Here is an 18,766-nt window from a genome sequence, read left to right on the forward strand (position 1 = left end):
AGATAAATCACTCGAAGTAGGTGGGGAGGGGGGACGCTAAGCTTTGCCATGAAATACGTCTCAGTGCTCTCCAAGCTGTGGAAGCGGCAGGATGTCAGTTATTGTAAACTCCTATTGGTCGGAGTGGGGAAATAAATCACTCGAAGTATGTGGGGAGGGGGGACGCTAAGCTTTGCCATGAAATACGTCTCAGTGCTCTCCAAGCTGTGGAAGCGGCAGGATGTCAGTTATTGTAAACTCCTATTGGTCGGAGTGGGAAATAAATCACTGGAAGTATGTGGGGAGGGGGGACGCTAAGCTTTGCCATGAAATACGTCTCAGTGCTCTCCAAGCTGTGGAAGCGGCAGGATGTCACTTATTGTAAACTCTGCGCGCCGACCGTGTCACGATAAAAATGGCGTCGACGACCCCCCCCCCCCCTCCCCATAATCCTGACGCCGCCCCAGCACGCTTCTTTTTGTTCTCTCGGATCAAGGCAGCCCCTATAAGGGGCCCGTTTTTCGTCCATAGATGAGATCAAATATCAAATCAGCCGTGACGAAGATTTTGCGAGAGGTCCCCGAAGACGCCTTCCAGGGCGCGTAACAATCATGGCAGTGTCGCTGGAAAAAATGTCTTAGATGTCCAAAGACAGTACCTTGAAGAATTTAAAGTGTTTGTGCAATTCTGTTCAATAATTTTACCTTAAAAATAAATAATTGCATTACTTATGGAACGCATCCTGTATTCAGAAATTCTATCTCCTTAGCGGAGCACGAGAGGGGGAGGAGGAGGCCGCGGTTTATTAATACGCGTCACCTTTTTCGGAATGCACTCCAGCCGTGCTTTACTCGCAATGGTTTCGCGAATAATTCACGAGTGGGAGATGAATTACACCGAGTCGTCTTTGAATAACAAGAAAAGGCTCGCATGTCTCACTTCACCGGAGGATAAGAAAAAAAATAATAAAATAAATTTACTAAACTTTCCCATACAAATGCACACACTTCGGTGATTAATTGACGGCCACCTGGCAAAATGGAATTAGTTCTATTGATGCTATGGGAACTCCTTATTCCATTGACCACAGTTGACTGAAATAGGAGGTGGGGGGGGGGGGGGGAGGGGGACGTCTGAGCCGCAAATCACCAGCCAGAGAATTGAAAGTAACCCGCTGGAGTCCGCCGACGCCCACCTGCGCACTTAAAATATGCACAAGTCCGCAGATTCATCGCATAGGCGAGCGCGGGGTGAAATATTGTCCGTGGGCGCCTCGCGCATTATAATGGTGAGCGTGGAGAAATCCTTGTTCCCTCGGGTCGACGCCATTAGCGGTCGCAAGCACGACATGAACTTCTTGACTGCATGTGTTCATTCTTTGCTCCTGAGGGAAGATAACTGTTAAGTCGTGGACGGAGCACGAAGGGAGATAAGCCCAGCACGGTGAGCGATTTCACCACGAGGGAACGCCACGGCCAAGTGAATAATTAAGAACAATCTCTTGGAGGGAGTTGAGATAAGCGGGTGTTGAACCGAAGATAAAGTCGATTCAATGTGCTCGCGTGCTTCTCATTGCGTATGGCTAATATATTTCCACGAGTGAATGGTGCCAGGTGGGATGGATAGAGAGTAAGGTGTCGGGAATGGTGCAGTTAATTCTTCGAGAGAGGCTCTTCCGATTCCCAGAGCATGTGAGCGTCAGTTTCACGGCAAACAAAGTTGAGAAAAAGTAACTCCCGCCGTGAAGTGCTTGCAAAAGGATGTCTCACATCGCTATGACTTAAAATATTCACGTAATCCGTAATGCCTAATCTGTTGATTAAAAATAATACATAACCGTGCTCATAGTGAAGAAAGTGAATGACGCTTCGCTGGTTGGCGTGAATAAATGGGCGAGTGCGTTTGCGCGCAGGTGTTCGGGGTTCTGCAATTGGATTATTACAGACGAGAGAACAAAATTGCACCCGCCGAATACGTTTTTGTATTTTGCTCCCGCACAAGGAAATGGCATGTTTACTATCTTAAATTACTTATTTTAATCATTGCATTAGATTCCCATGTTTTTACAAGCGATCGATCATTACGCTTATTTAAGTAGTCTCTAACGGATTCAAACTAAAGTCTGCCGACATGAAAGGAATTCTTTGGAATGGTTTGGTCCAATCAACATTAAATTTCCGTTATCCGAGAGCCTCAAAGAAAGAGGAAGAAATATTTTAATGGATGCATAATCGAATTATCGCCCAAAGTCAAATGGAGAACAAAAACGTGACAGACGATCAAAACATTAGTTACCTCGACACATTTATACCAATACGGGATAAAAGACGAAGCAGCATTATGAGGTGTACTCAGGAGCATCGGTGATTGACACCACTGACTATTTGACCCCTTTGCCATTGCATTCTACGTCAACACAGAAAATATGAAATAAGCTCCCCTTTCTTCCCACGCACCTTGTGGATTTCGCAAAGGGTCTTAGCTCACGCCAACGCGATACTGTGGTTTGAGTTTTTAAATGCAGTAAATCTCGAAATTTTTCTGGAATTCTTTTTTGATCAGACCACCGCAGAAAACGACCACCTGCTTCTGAAATGTCGACCACGAGATGTCCCAAGGGAAAAAGATAGTTTTATTTATATCAGTTACGAGACATCAACCCCCCCAGTTTAAACTTACTCCTTTGTGAAACCATGGCGTGGCATGCTAACATCCAGCTGTTGACATGCTATTTTCCAACGTCTTGCGGTTGACGTGAAACCACGGGAAAAGACTGGAAGTAAACCCATCAGCTGTACTTAAAAAGGCGACCGCAACTTCAAGGTACGACGTTGGGTAGGCGTTTTTTATACATCAACCAACCACGCTCTTGCAGAGGATAAACAACGGCTCGCTCAAGTTTCAGGAGCTTGAGGAATTCCAGATTGATAGTCCATTATTAATTCTACTTCAAGGCCTGAGTTGGATTTGGAAAGCAGAATAGTCTCTATAATTCATACATACGTCGTCAATAGTATTGAACACGTAAGGATTACTTATGTCGGAGGGTAATTAAGATCATTTTCCGACCACATTCTTCTCCTTCTTCAAAAGATATTAATCAAATTAATATACATGCGTAGCATTAGCTATTTAGTCATTAGTTAGTTATTTTAGTACCCTGTAAGACACCACTAGGATGTGTGGCAAGGGGTGATTACACGCCAGGCTGATTTTGACCCGAATATGAATTAAACCTCATCCAAAATCAAACGTCAATATTAAGAAAGGAATATGCGAGATTAGTATGATGGCATTGCGGCATATTCGAAGACTCTATTGAAATCATTGATCAAATTATTTCGTTTTCATGTCTGACAAGAGACATAAATCAAACTTATGAAGCCAGTATTTTCTCAACATCCTTTTGCTTTGGGAGTATTGCGAATGTACGGGCGATTATAAATGAAATCTGCTTATATGCTGTGTGTGATTTGATCTGACTTCTTTGTCAATAGTCGTCAAAGCAGATACAATGTGGAATGTCATGAAGACTAAATGAATGATGATACTACTGTACCACAACATCCTGTAATAATCTATCGATAGAAACCTTATTAAAATTTGTGGTCTCCGGTGTAACTTTAAGGAATTTGCATTACAAATTAAAATGAAATGAAATTAATGACTATGTAATTCCACACAATTTCTTTAAAAAACACGGCCCAGGTTTCGACGTTGAACGCCATCATTGTCTGTTCGTTTTATTTATTTATATATACTCTGCAAGCCTCCACCAAGGTGTGTGACAGAGGGTGAATGCACACCATAATAATTCCACCCGAACATGACCCTACCGCGGTCGGACAATGTTATTCTGACCCCTTATCGTTCGCGGAAAAAATGACATCTGTTCTTCCCTTAATCTCTCTCATTTTATCGACATGATCTCGCCCACCATAGTACGATGAGAGTAATTATAAATTTTCAACATCACTGTTAAAGAGACATCTTTCCAATTTATGCAATAAAATATAATTGTAATTTAACCTTCGCTCCGTAAGTGATTCCAGGCCTAGCTAGCTCCTCTAATATTTTGGATGCGTTACTAAACTTAACACCACAATAGACATTTCCATTCAAATAAGTACGTGCCAACCATTGGTAAAGGAAAAGAGACCGTTGGGTCTATGCGCGAAACCTATTAGACCATGGTGAGTAACTGAGCACGTACGGGTGAGTAAGTTTGAGAAGGGCATTCAAGAAACTAGCTATCATTTTTGCCATCGTTCTCAGAGTACGCTAACGTCTTGCAACGCGATTTATTTCCTTCGGACTTTATTCTCATGACAGATTCAGTTCAAATAATCAAATTGACTTGGACGATAATTAAAACTAAAACTTTTCGAATAATCAATTCATTAATAAAATATGTACAAGTCAAAAAATACTTGTCAGAACCGTGAAACCGATTTCCAGTTCATATCTTTGAATCCGCGAACGGGTTGCTAAAAATTTTTATTTTCGTTTCATTTACTTTTATCTATCAAAATGTGTTGCTGAAAACAATATAACAATTCCTTCGATTATTTCTGAAAGGCATGCTAAATTCATTAATTGAATTTAGGCCATACGAGGCCTTAGTTAAAAGTTTTCTTTCCCTTGTCCCTTTATCAATAAATACAAAGTAAGTAAATTGCCAACGAGAGACAATTGAAAATATCATAAAATACTTTAACACGGCCGAACTGTTATCGTATAAATTATAAGCCATATTCCACACGGTTAGGGTAGGTTTTTGATAAGCATTGGCACTACATACCAATGTACTATTTAAGTACTGACTTACAGGAAACAAAATATCTTTCAACCCAGTAATTAATACTATAATTCAATTCAGTAATTCACATTCATGTAACAAAAACATTATTTAGCTTTGCATACTTTCAATGCCTATTAATTTTATCAAATATTCTCAGAAAAATAATAAAATCTAAATAAGCAATAAATAATAATGCGCAAAAATATTATGGAGTATTTTTTATAAAAATGTAAACGATATTTGAAGTTTTCTTCACTTTTCATCCTGTAATGGTTGCTATTTTCTAGTTGGGAAAAGTATTCCTCCTAAAGTTGCATCAATTCGATATCTAATTGCCTTGCCATGACATAGTTTTTCTTCAGCTACTGCCAACTGCCATTTCTTAGAGCCAATAAAATGTTGTATCTATATGGCTGGAATTCTGTAAAAGAAAATACTCACGAATGTTCCGTCGTCGTACTTCCAAGCCGCAATTTTGTGATCGTTTGATGATGTTGGGTATTTTCGCAAAACTCTTTAGAAAACACTCCTCAACCAATTATTCGACATCGTCGATTCGGATTGAGCAGAATGAGTGTATTTCTATTCCTCCCTACTTTAGTTACCCCTTAGCCTCATCTTAATGACACCGTTCGAAGAACTCCGCGTGGTCCATTAAAAATAGCCAGCCAGCTACAGAGGAGGTGATAACGGTCTGAGCAGCGGCGTTGACACTTGAGAGATGAGGAGGGGAACAGGTTTCCCTTCTCAGGCCGAAGCACTGGCTGTCCCGTCGCTCGCCTCGGGCACCAAAACCTCTGGGCCCAGGGCCAGCCAGCAAGGGCCTGCGAGCGAGAACGCGGCCGTGGAAGCCACCGCCTAGCCATGCCGCTCGGGAAAAGTAACCAAAGTATATGGACGCGGGTCCTCGCAGATCTTGCCAGTCATTGCACCGCTAAAATTTGTATTAACCTCAAGAGTAAAGGAGACGTTTCAGAGAGGGGGTTTGCAGGGGGGAACGGTCCAGTGAGAAAACTGAGACAAAATTGGTAATATGCAGATGAACAATGTCATTAAGATTGGCTACCTTCCTTCTCAAGTGTCAAACTGCAAGAATTCCTAGGCAAAAGTGATGAAAACGCAAGGGGGAAAGAATATCTCAGTTAGCAATCTATCTTATTTTTAAATTACTCTCGAGAATCAAGCATGAACTACGACAAAGGTGACTCGATTGTATCATGTGCTAAAATAATTGCTTAGCTTTAAAATTCTCCAAAATTGTCATAAACCTCACATTTATTAGTTTCCGCGCAGGAAAGCAGAGAAAATTGGAGTTTTAGAGGCGTTTATAATGAAGGGAGGGGGAAATCAATCTCCATTAGTAAGGAGGGATATATTTTATTATTTCAAGGAGGTTCCTCTTCGAGAGGAGCACAAAGCATATTTTTAGCCTTACCTTTCAATTGTATTTCCGTGCAATTTAGTCGTAGAAATCTGTGGAAAACTTTCTAAAGATTTCAGATATCGTAAAACGCCGGTTTACACGAACTTTTTCATCGATTTCCAGGTTTAGCAGTTCATTGTTCACCACCGACGGGAGCGGCGGCCACTTCTGTCTACATCATCGTGGACATCTGTCCGTTCACTTTTAAACGAACGACAGCACTGACGCACAGCTGTTGTAATTTATCACATTTGGTCCGTACAGAGCACAAATTTCCCAATGATGAATGTCAAAGCAGCATTGAAGTTTTTTTATCAGTTAAAACCTTATCACTGAACGGACTTCACCTTCGGTGGGAATTCCAATGGTGTTGTTCATTTTGACCCACTATTTTAAACAAACGACAAGTGACGCGACCTTCCAACCACTGCGGCTCGAGGCGTACTGACCTATACTGTGTGCGTCAACCCAGCGACCATTCGGCTCCCTCAACTACTTCTCACGTTGCACGAAAACGGAGTTTACTTTCATCTACATCTACATAATACCCCGCAAGCCGCCGCAGGGGCGTGTGGCGGGGGGTGTTACGTCACCACCCGTAAATAGAAACAATGCCCCATACAAAAATAACAACATGAAAAACTACAACCACAGCGGCGTACACACTCATGCAAACAAATATACCTTAAACCTACGAACAACTGCACCCCAGGATGCAGCACGAAAGCCATCCAACAACGCGCAAGCCTGAACATAACAAGCAAGAAGGCGAAACTCCACCACCACATGAGCAAGCGACGCAAAACGCTCTCCTCCCCAAGGAGACTGTGAAAGGCTTTTCTGGACAGCCCTTGTATTTCTGGCTGTCAATAACACGACGGTAACAGATACATTACGCATGAGCCCTGTTTGTGTGCCGTGGCTTCTGCTGTAACAGTTTATGCCATATCATTTTTGAATATTCAGGGAATAGTGTATCGTCACGTCGTATCAGGGCAGATAACTGCAAATGGAGCAAACTATAAGGATCCCTTTAACATTCCTGAAGACCACATAAATATATCAGAAGGTCACATTTCAAAGCGACAGACGGGATGCTGTACCATTTTCATGCTCAGAGGCGAATCGGAAATGTTTTTGCCTAACACCTAACAAAATTCTGTTAGGGGTGCGCTCCTAATCATCCCTATAGTCAAGACTTAGCCCCATGTGAGTTTTCCCTCTTCCACAATGCGAGGAAACAACTTCATGCCAAGCACTGTTCACCATCTGAAGAAGGCGAGGGCGAAATGAAGACGGCTGAATCTCCATTTTTAATGAATATTAGTAAAAACAGTATTTGCCTGGCATTTTATTGACTCCTATTCCAAATGTCATTAACTGTTAAAATGGAACCCCCCACGAATCAAAGACGCCAGGGAAGACCCGACGGTCCTTGTGCTTTCGAGGCGAACGAGGAAAGCCGAACTGAATGACGGAATGCTGTGCCCGCGTGATTAATGGATGCACCGGGATGCAAGCTTCTAGTCGCCAGGGGAGTCTTCACGCCACGGGGCCTTCGAAGGGGGGAGAGGGGGGGGGGGACGGGGGGACTGGGGGAGGGGGGAGAGGGGGGGAGGGGTAACCGAGGCGTGGACCGGGGACCCAGTCCTGTTTTCTCTCTTTCTTTGTTTTGAAAGGCAAGCCCCCCCCCCTTTCCCTCTCAAAACAAATAAAGAGAGAAAAGAAATGGGCGAACCAGTTTCGAGTCCCCTTCCCTCTTGAGCAATGATTTAAAAAACAAGACTGTTTCCGCATTATTACGGACATTGTGTAAATAAATAATATGCATGATTCATGGCTTCACTCAGATAAATCAGAGCTGACAAATAAGCGCTTCGTCATAGCATAGGACCACGAAATGCAAACATCGATTAGCCAAGCTGTTGAATCTTCATGCCTGCCAAGTATCCTACCGGGAAAATGATGCATGGGAACAGAGAATTACGTTAAGGAGGAAATCAATTTCTTATTGATAAAAAAACAACCACTTTCAGGGACACACTGATCATTTCTTCCACATCTAAGAGCGCGAGTATCACTAGGAAAGAATTTCGCAAAATCGTCAGCAAAATAATGAAAATGTGTCGTTTAATCGAGCAAGCCTATCAATCAGGAAATTCCCAAAACGACATGTTCGCAGCCCACAAAGGAGATTTCTTGTTCAACCATGTTAAAAAGGCATTTAGGAAAATGAAGATCGAAAGAGCTGTTGAATAAAGTAATTTCTAGGCTTTCGTAAGTGACTTTTCGTGACGCATTTCCACCTTCCTATTGAAACATTCCGTCAACCGAATATAAAATGACAAATAATACAGACTCTTTGTAATTAAAATTAAAAATGTATTTCTATGGAAAAATGTAAACAATAATAATTAATTTTAAGTTCAACTGTGAAGAGTATGGATTCGTTCCAGTATTCTATTTACTTAGGCGAATTATCGCCAGGAATAAAATTAACTGAACAGGCCCTAACCGGCACGAAAAGAAAGAAGTATCTGGAGGCAGTAGTGAAATTGATGAGTAGGGACAGGAAGACGGGTACATATAATAATATATAAAAATAGGTATTTCGGATGCCGCAAACGAAAATATAGAAAGGGTTAATGGAAATGGAGAAGGGAGTCATTGAATTACGAGCTGCGAAGAGAGTTTACAGAGGAAGAGTGAAATGGGTACACTGCAAAGGAAGGTTAAAGTAGTATCAGGAAACAAGAAGAAAAATACAGGACATCAATGATAGGTCAGACAAATTATCAATTGAACCAAGAAAGACGGTGAAAATTGTGACGTTGTGCTTGGCGCAGCGTCACTTGCCCAGTTCGAATACGCGCGCCCCTCTCGCGAGCCGTAGAACGGCGGGGCGCTATCTGTGGGCGCCGACAATGTATGTAAGAAAAAAAGAGGAGCGGAGCGCGCCGCGCGCGGAGAGTGCCGGCCAACACGTGGGAAGCAGAGTTCGTTGTGAGATGTCCGAGAGAGAAGGTCGTGTGCTATCATCGTCGAGTCACCGACAGCCTGCGAACACCGGGGGTGCGCGTGCCAGCAACCGACCTCGCCGTGTGGGCCCCCCGCAGGCCCCGACCGGAACATCGGGACCCAGCAGTCGACAGCGAGGCGGCCATCTTCGGCTGCCGCCGAGCGGCCACCCAACATCGTGGCCCAGCAGGCGTCGGCACCGCGCGTCATGTTTGCTTGGGAGCGCCCACACCTTTTCTTGTGATAATAAATAGTTCTTATGAAGTTTACTCGTCGGAGTCCATTTTTATGCGCCTCCTTGCGTCCCTCGTGATTTCAGCTGAAGAGCCGCTGCCCACCCCGGGGCACATCAAAGGTGAGCGAGCCCTCCCCTGGGACGAGGAGTGTGATGGGCCAGGTGACAGCCAGCGGCGTGACTCTGCGGCTAGCCATGCGGCTAGCCTGGCGCCCTCAAAACAAGTAGAGTCACGGCCTCCCTTGTCTCGCGGTATCGGGGAAAATTTATCTATAAATTAAATACCGCGTCACAAATGGCGCCCAACGTGGGGCAGCCTTTCTATTGTTGTGCGAGAAAAGTGACAATTATATTTCGAGAGTGCGCATGAGGCGCGAGTGTAAAATGGCGTCGCGTCGGCCTTGACGAGGCAACAATGGTGTGAAGGAGAGCAAGCGGAGTGATACCGGCATGGTGTGCAAAGCGTGTGTGTGAGCGGGAACGATGCGTGATTAACATCGCGCGAGCGCCAGTTATTACGTACAGCTCTTTCGCGAGCGGTATACAATTTTTCTATTTGATTTATAAATTAGTCCTTTTTTTTTGCTATACATTTTCATGAAATTAAGAAATTTAAAATTCTTTGTGAGGGAAGCAGTAAATAAGAGATTATAATTTCTACTCAATCTTTTGTACTTGAATGTGGTTTGTGCGGTTGCTTTGAGTGGTTGCTTGGCGTTGAGGGTGGGATGAAAGCTGTGAACATTCCCGAGGCGACTTGTTTCCAGTTAAGTTGCGGAGGGACGATCGGTTTCGAAGATTAACTACTATTATTGGCGTGAGGGGAGCTCCGTGCGTGGCCACGTATCCCCAGAGTGGCAGAGGATCCTTTGAAAAGAGGAAGTGGAGTTTGTAATTTTTGAATTTTGAGGTTAGGTTATGCTTTTAATATAGAATTCTGATTTATTCTACCCTATTTGTTATAATAACTGTAGAACAGGGAAATATCTTTAGATTAGGATTAAATTTTTGCAGTAAGCGTATTTTAGGTTAGGTGGGGCAAATCCTTTAATTATTCAATAGGTTAAGAATTTTCTTCTTCCTAATTTACAATGGAGGGTGACACTGGATTTTTGGCGAGATATCAGAGAGATATGAGGGCACTGCTACGGCATTCAGCGGTAAAGGCAGAATTTGAAATAATTAAGCAAATGAGTGAAGAAGAGGTGGAAAATGAGTTGTCAAGTAAAGGACACTCCTTGGTAGGGCCACTCTTAGTGCGCAAAGAGCGATTATTGCGGGCTAAGCTTCTTTTGGCACAACCACGGTTAGGGACACCATGGTCAAAAGAATTGGACGAGGATGTGCAGCCTGACGATGTAATCCTCTCAGGAGCTCTACACGCCTTAAACTGGGACGAAGACCTAGAGGCAGGGCGGAAAACGAAAGGAGCATGCAGTAAGGGGCATAAAAAGAAGCACATCGAGACGGAGAAAGTTGCCGCAAGCGACGGAGAAATTAATGAGGAACTGAACCCCATGCGGACCATTACAGCAAACGCAGCGGGAGGCCCTCAGCCCAAACTCCCGCTGATGGACTCATATGATTTTCCGCCGCTGGGGGAAAGGAAAGAAGCGTCAGATTTGACCAGAGAAAAGGAAAAACTGCGCATTCTGCCTTCGGAAGCGAAATCAAATCAGAAAGAGATACCAGTACAGAGCGACCGCAACTCTGAGGAAATAAAGGAGTTGCGGAGTCAATTGCAACAGCAGAACGAGATGATCAACAACCTAACGGATGGAATTAGCAGAATTTTACAAAAATTGGGCAGTGAGAAGAACGATAAGGAAGTGAACTTGAGAAAGGGTTCCAAGAAAAAGTATCGGAGGGAAATAACATCCACTTCGTCATCTTCTTCAGAGTCGGAGGTAACGAGCGGGTCGTTATCTACTGACAGCAGTGATGACTCGGACGATGCATCAGGGGACGATGGACATAGACAGAGCATCAGCTATGAGTTAGGAAGGGCCATAACGAGACCTACGTGGTCTAGGCCTTCACAGGCGAGAGACCAGGGACCGGGCTTTGACGGAGCTTGTTATTCCTGCGGAGAGTCGGGACATAGGGCAAATGCGTGCCCGAGGGTCCAGTGTTTCAGCTGTGGCGCAAGAGGGCATATCAGTGTCAATTGCCCCAGTCGACCTGGAAGGACACAGGAAAAGTGCCAACTTTGCGGCAAGGTCGGCTTATTGGCAATTAATTGCCCTAATTGCAAACACCTGTTTACTCGGCAGGAAAACGGACAAGCGGGGAGTCGCCTAGCCCAAGCGGCTTCCCCGCAAACCAATCCGTCGAACATAAATCGGCTGAATTAGATTTAGATAATCATAGGAATAAGTCGATTAGGTTAGGAAATGGTGATTCGATTTTGGAAAAGCCGAGTTGGACAGCCAAATTCTGCGAACCAAATTCGATCAAGGGAGATGTAAATAGTGGAATAAAGGATTGTATAGGGAAAGGAAGGGAGATAAACTCAGATGGGCCAGATGAAACATCTGCTCCTGGGTCGAGTTGGACAGCCAACATCCACCACCCATCTGAGGCGTTGGCAAAGATCAAGGATGAAGAAATCTACAGATCGAGGTGGACAGCCAACCTCTATCTATCTGGCCAATGCAATGGAGCTATCAGGAAAAGCTCTCCAGCTGAGCAGTCGAGACGGACGGCCGACCTCCACTGCAAAGCTGATATTTGCTGTCCAGCCGTTGATTTCGCCGAGCCGAGCGGGTCAGCCCGTCTCCGCCCATCAAATCAACCGCATATGGGGCAGCAGGCGCATTGGTCGACGGAGTCAGCTCCGCTCTGCCAATCCGTTAGGTCGGAAGAAAGCGAAAGGGTCAAGTCTTTGGTAGGATCGAACAGGCCAGCCTGTCTCCAGCCGCCAAAGCAAGCAGAGAGTGAGAGAATGAGTGAGAGAATGAGTGAGAGGCCTCAGAGCATCTCGTCGGTGCCACAAAGCCCGCCGAGACATGCGTGGAATGTAGATTCTGCCCAGTCGCTTCACGCGGGCCCGAAATCAGAGCAGGAGAGCGATTATGAGAAATTACCTCAAGTACTGTTCACTCTGGATCGGTTTTGTTCCGACAAAGGGACGGGCCGGAATGAGTCGAGTGAGAGTGTGACATACCCTGTAACCATTGAGGACAAACCTGATAGGCTGTGTCCGGTTCAGGGAGGGGGAGTCGGCGTGGAGTCCACGCCTAGAGTGAGTTTAGCGAGTGTGACGGCAGGGCTAGTAATCAATAAGGAGAAGAGCGAGTTTTGTTGTACCAGGGCTGCATATCTTGGATATCTGTTAGACGCAGAGGGACTTAGACCAGATCCGGAAAAGATAGCTCCAGTCGTGAATTATCCAGCACCATCTAACCTCAAACAACTAAGACGATTTCTTGGTATGATTGGATGGTACGCTCGGTTCATAAAGGACGATTCGGAAATCAAGCTTCCATTGGTCAAGTTATTGCACAAAGGTCAAGAGTGGGAATGGACAGAGGAACAGCAGAAAGTGTTTGAGACATACAAAAGGGCCATTACGGAAGCCCCGGTCTTGGCAAGGCCGGACTTCTCTAAACCCTTCATCGTACAAACTGATGCGAGTAGTGAAGCAATTGGAGGTGTTCTTTCTCAAGTGAATGAGGACGGAGAACATCCAATCGTTTATGTCAGCCGAGTTCTCACATCAGCTGAGAAAAACTATACGACGACAGAGAGAGAGTTATTAGCTATTCTATGGGCCATAAAAAAACTAAGGCCTTATTTAGAGGGCTACAAGTTCCTCGTGATCACAGACCACTCCGCACTTCAATACCTGCGAAATCTCAAGGAACCTACGGGTAGGCTCGCGAGATGGGCGCTGGAGTTGCAGCAGTGGGACTTCGAGGTGGTGCATCGTCGAGGTAAAATCCATGATTTGCCTGATGCACTATCTCGTATGTACGAGCAACTATCTGGCGAAGAGAAGATCGCTGAAATTACGGAAGTAAAGGATGAGGACTACCAACGCAGAGTCGAGGAAGTCAGCAAATATCCGGAGAGGTATAAAAATTGGAAGGTCGAAGCGGGCCACTTGTATCGTTACAAGTACGATGAGCTGCTCGATCCAATCGCTGATTGTGAAGAGGGCTGGAAACTCGTGCTTCCAAAAGAATGTCGAGAGCGGGTCATAAGGGATGCCCATTGTGAACCTTCATCGGGCCACCTCGGAGTGGAAAAGACATTCGATCGAGTCGTACGAGATTACTATTGGAGAGGGGCCTATCACGACATTCACAACTTTGTGAGGCAATGTCAGGACTGTCAACAGTTCAAAACGTCGCAGCAAGCGCCTCAGGGACTATTGGGTAAAAGAACGGTAGAGAGACCATGGAGCATCGTAGCAGCAGATCTCATGGAGTTTCCGCTTAGCAAAGCCAAGAACAAGTACTTAATAATCTTTCAGGACTTATTTTCAAGATGGGTGGAGCTAAAGGCGGCCAGAGCTGCTACAGGGGCCAACGTGGTTAAAGCACTTGAGGAGCTTGTCCTATTTCGCTGGGGAACGCCGGAGTATCTCTTGACAGATAATGGAAAAGAGTTTGATAACAAATGCGTGAGAGAAGCATTGGCAGAGTATGGAATAACGCATACAACAACGCCTCCATACCATGCTCAGGCAAACCCAGTGGAAAGATCCAATCGAACGCTGAAGACGGCCATCGCGATGTTTGTAGAAAAAGACCATAGAGACTGGGATCAGCATTTACCCGAAATAAGGCATGCAGTCAACACCGCGAAGCAGGCCTCGACGAAGATCTCGCCAGCCTACTTGAACTTCGGAAGGCATCCACTGCCAGTGAAGAGTTTGCGGCGCGAGCTTGAGAAGGGGGAAGGCATAGAGAGCAGATTGGATCCACAAGCGTGGAATAAGAGGGCCGATAGGTTAGGCTTATTACGAGATCTAGTAACCGAGAACATAGAGAGAGCTCAGGAAAAACAGGCGCGAGCGTATAATAAGGGTAGAAGAAACATCGAATTTAATGTAGGAGACCTAGTAATGCGTAGGACCCACCATCTGTCCAGTGGGATTGATAGGTTTTCAGCCAAGCTAGCCCCTAAATTTGAAGGACCAATCGCGATACTAAAAAAACTGTCTCCAACAGTCTATATAGTAGAAACGCGTTCCAATAAGCAAAACGCGAAAGTAGATATTGGTGACTTGAAAAGATATATAGCACCAAGATCCACTCGTCAAAGTGGTGAGTCCTCCGAGCGCCAAGCCCACGGAGCACACTCTCAAAAAAATTCCTTATGAATTTTGGTATTATGTAATAGGTCAGCATTGTGTGTTTGCCTCATGTTATCTTGTCTGTGTGTCAAAGTGAGCGATTTATTTTTCAATGATGTGAAAATCTCTGTCGGACATTATTGTTGCTATGGCACATAGCCCTTGAATTGTGGTGAATGAAAGTTTGCAAACGAGGTGTGATGTGTTTGAGCTGAGGACGTACTGCCTTTTATAGAGTGAATTATCTGAGCGAGTGATGCTTTTGTTGAAATTTTGTGAGAAATTCCCTTGGAATGTATGAAAGATTCATGCCAAAAGTTTGTTCATACCAAATGTATTACTTGATGTTCATAGAGAATGTGGTTAAAATTAGAAAAAGTTGTGCTATCCATTTTCTATCCAATAGCTGAAGACAGAATCTCAAAACTGAGTGAACTACTGGTAGAAATCTGTGAAATTGTTGTTATTATATTGTGTTCATAGGTTTCAGTTGCAGGCTCGTTTGTAAGCGGTCCACTCGGACGAGTGTCCGGCTTAGGGAGGGGGTATGTGACGTTGTGCTTGGCGCAGCGTCACTTGCCCAGTTCGAATACGCGCGCCCCTCTCGCGAGCCGTAGAACGGCGGGGCGCTATCTGTGGGCGCCGACAATGTATGTAAGAAAAAAAGAGGAGCGGAGCGCGCCGCGCGCGGAGAGTGCCGGCCAACACGTGGGAAGCAGAGTTCGTTGTGAGATGTCCGAGAGAGAAGGTCGTGTGCTATCATCGTCGAGTCACCGACAGCCTGCGAACACCGGGGGTGCGCGTGCCAGCAACCGACCTCGCCGTGTGGGCCCCCCGCAGGCCCCGACCGGAACATCGGGACCCAGCAGTCGACAGCGAGGCGGCCATCTTCGGCTGCCGCCGAGCGGCCACCCAACATCGTGGCCCAGCAGGCGTCGGCACCGCGCGTCATGTTTGCTTGGGAGCGCCCACACCTTTTCTTGTGATAATAAATAGTTCTTATGAAGTTTACTCGTCGGAGTCCATTTTTATGCGCCTCCTTGCGTCCCTCGTGATTTCAGCTGAAGAGCCGCTGCCCACCCCGGGGCACATCAAAGGTGAGCGAGCCCTCCCCTGGGACGAGGAGTGTGATGGGCCAGGTGACAGCCAGCGGCGTGACTCTGCGGCTAGCCATGCGGCTAGCCTGGCGCCCTCAAAACAAGTAGAGTCACGGCCTCCCTTGTCTCGCGGTATCGGGGAAAATTTATCTATAAATTAAATACCGCGTCACAAAATTCATTGAGGATCTTTGTGATAAAGATGCATCTATCATGCCAACATATTTTGATATAATGTCAAATATGAATCGCGTCGGGACAGCTTCGGCTCATGAATATTAGATTGTGGGATGGAAAGGGCAGTAAGGGAATTATTACGGAGGAATTAGGCCGGAAGATCATTGTTAGTTCCGATTCCAAACAAGGGAAGGGCATGTGAAGACTACAGCACATAAGTTCAATTTCCCACGGAGCTGAAGTCGTTCGCGGGAACAACAGTAAGAGGATGGAGAGCAGGGCAAATGATTACTTAGGCAATGATGAATTAGGGTTTCGTATGGAGAGAGGAACGCGCGTTGCCACAGAAGTGATGAGGTCATCAATATTGAGGAACATAGAATTCAATCCAGATGTATTTGTCTGTTTAGCGAATTTCGAGAAGGCGTTTGAGAGAGTGAATTGTGAAAAACTAATAAATGTACGAGGAAATAATACATAAGGGAGACCAAGGTTCAAACAGTTAGGCACAATAATGAGGGATGTAAAAGCGAAATAGAATCGACATATTCGTTAACTACAGCTCGTTTCATATGCGTAAAGAAAAATGTTTTACACTTAAGGTCCCGTAATAAATGTAGCTGAAATCAGGGTTGTTTCCATTTTTTAAAAATATTTTGCATATCTTATGGTAATTAATAATTTAACAAACCTACTTTTGGCAATGTAAGCCTGGTGTTGAATCCCCCTCTGCCACACACCCTAGCGGTGGCTTGCAGGATGCCATGTAGAATTTAAGAAAAAAATGGCATCGAACAAGGAAAAAGGGCAAGGGCTGCGGTCGGCAATTGTTACGAAGAAAACTCTAAATGGGTTGTTTAGAATTATCATCTCAGACGGATTTAATATAAAGATAAGTGATGCAATGATACCCTAAATTAATAAGGCATATTTTAAGCTCCTAGAATGCGCTTTCCCCGTTCAAGTGGACGATGAAAGGGAAATCTTACTGAAGCTAGAAATATCCAAAATCTCCAATTTTTTCGTTTCAAAACAATGTTTATTTTTTTCTGTCTCCTCCTCATTTCCTCATCGCCAATAAGGGCCAAGGGACAATCCGAGGGTCAATCAACTGTCCTAGAAAATGGAACCTTTCTATCTTGCCACCCTCTTTGCATTCTTATAGCCACCGCACCTGCCTCGGCGTGGACGGGGACAAAAAGATTCAGCTCTCGATGAAGAGAAGAGCGACCACACCCCAGAGACGGCGAGTGACGCGGGCGGTGGTTATCTCGAGGGATGGATGACCACTTCATTAACACATTGTAAGGGAGGAATGCCCTCGTGAGGTATTGGACCACTTGATTATGCGGATGCCAATATCAGCTTCATATGGTGACTTTCCCTCCCCGGACTACAACCTTGTCGTGGTTGAAGGGCTTCTGCGTTCCGATAACCCCTAGAGCTGTGCTGGCGGGAGTAATAATAATTGCTCCTGGTAGGGTCACCCATGCCAGATAGGTCGAAGGTTAGGAGCCAGACGAAAGGTAGTCTACGCAGCGTCTGTTCCTCAGTGAGGCGGCTGCAATGGCGTCTGACCCCAGTGGGGTGGCCAATAAGTGATGGTGTCACGTTAAAAACACTATTGAGGAAGGCAACGGGAAACCACCTCAATTATCATTCCCAAGATTTACATGAAGGACAAAACAGAGATTTTGAGTCCTGGCAACTACGGGGCTCGGCCCAATCGGCCGTGTGTCGTGCCCGGCAGCGGGGGAGGCAAGGCTTCCGCGGTCGTCATCCCACGAAACCTTTGCAAGGGAAAACCGGCAGCAGCAGGACAGAAGACACAAGAGAAGAAGACACAAGAGAAGAAGACCACATTAGTTAGAATAGGAGCGTGGAATGTTAGGACAATTGTGAGGACAGGGAAATTGGAGAATATTAAGCGAGAGATGGAAAGGGGAAATATAGATATTTTAGGTCTATGGAAGGATAGTGGTGATTACTGGAGTGATAATTATAGATAAATATACAGCGGCGGGGACGAGAGCCAACGAGGGGTTGCCTTAGTATTAAATGAAGGCGCAGGAAGAAGCGTAATGAACATAGAGAAGGTAACGGATAGATTATTGCTAGTAGAGTTAAGAGCAAAACCGACGAACTTGGTTATTATTCAGGTATACATGCCTCCGAGCAACCATAAGGAAGAAGAGGTCGATAGGATATACGATCAGTTAGAGGATATAATCGCGTGTGTTCCTGCGGGGAAACATTTGATAGTGATGGGGGATTGGAATGCGACGGTAGGTGAAGAAAGAGATGGCAATGAGATGGGGGACTACGGTTAGGGCACGAGGAATGACCGCGGGGAGAAAGCAGTTGAGTTCTGCAGGAGGCAGGGGTTAGTCATCATCAACACTTGGTTTAGACACCACAAAAGACGCAGGTATACGTGGAAAATTGCCAGGTGACACAGAAAGGTATCAGCTAGATTATATTCCGGTTAGACAGAGGTTTAGGAACAGTGTGATAAATTCGCACAGCTTCCCGGGAGCGGATGCGCACTCTGACCACAATTTAGTTGTTATGAAATGTAGCGTCCGTTTCAAAGAGATAAGGCAGGGGCGGCGAGTTAGAAAATGGAATGAAGAAGTAATAAATGGTTTGAAAAGGAAGGAATACAAACAGGCGGTAGAGGAAATCATTGAGGATGGTAAAGAGCTAAGTACTATCGAAGAAACATGGGAAAGTA

The 18,766-nt window shown here is 45.2% G+C and overlaps 1 protein-coding gene across 1 annotated transcript in view; it reads right to left on the bottom strand.

Annotated features, from left to right (window-relative positions):
- Pkg21D (Protein kinase, cGMP-dependent at 21D) overlaps positions 1-18,766 on the bottom strand; it is an 877,499-nt gene that overhangs the window by 605,177 nt on the left and 253,556 nt on the right. The window lies entirely within an intron of this gene.

Source organism: Hetaerina americana, unplaced genomic scaffold (genome assembly GCF_022747635.1).
Source record: "Hetaerina americana unplaced genomic scaffold, ioHetAmer1.1.p SCAF_52, whole genome shotgun sequence".
NCBI lineage: Eukaryota > Metazoa > Arthropoda > Insecta > Odonata > Calopterygidae > Hetaerina > Hetaerina americana.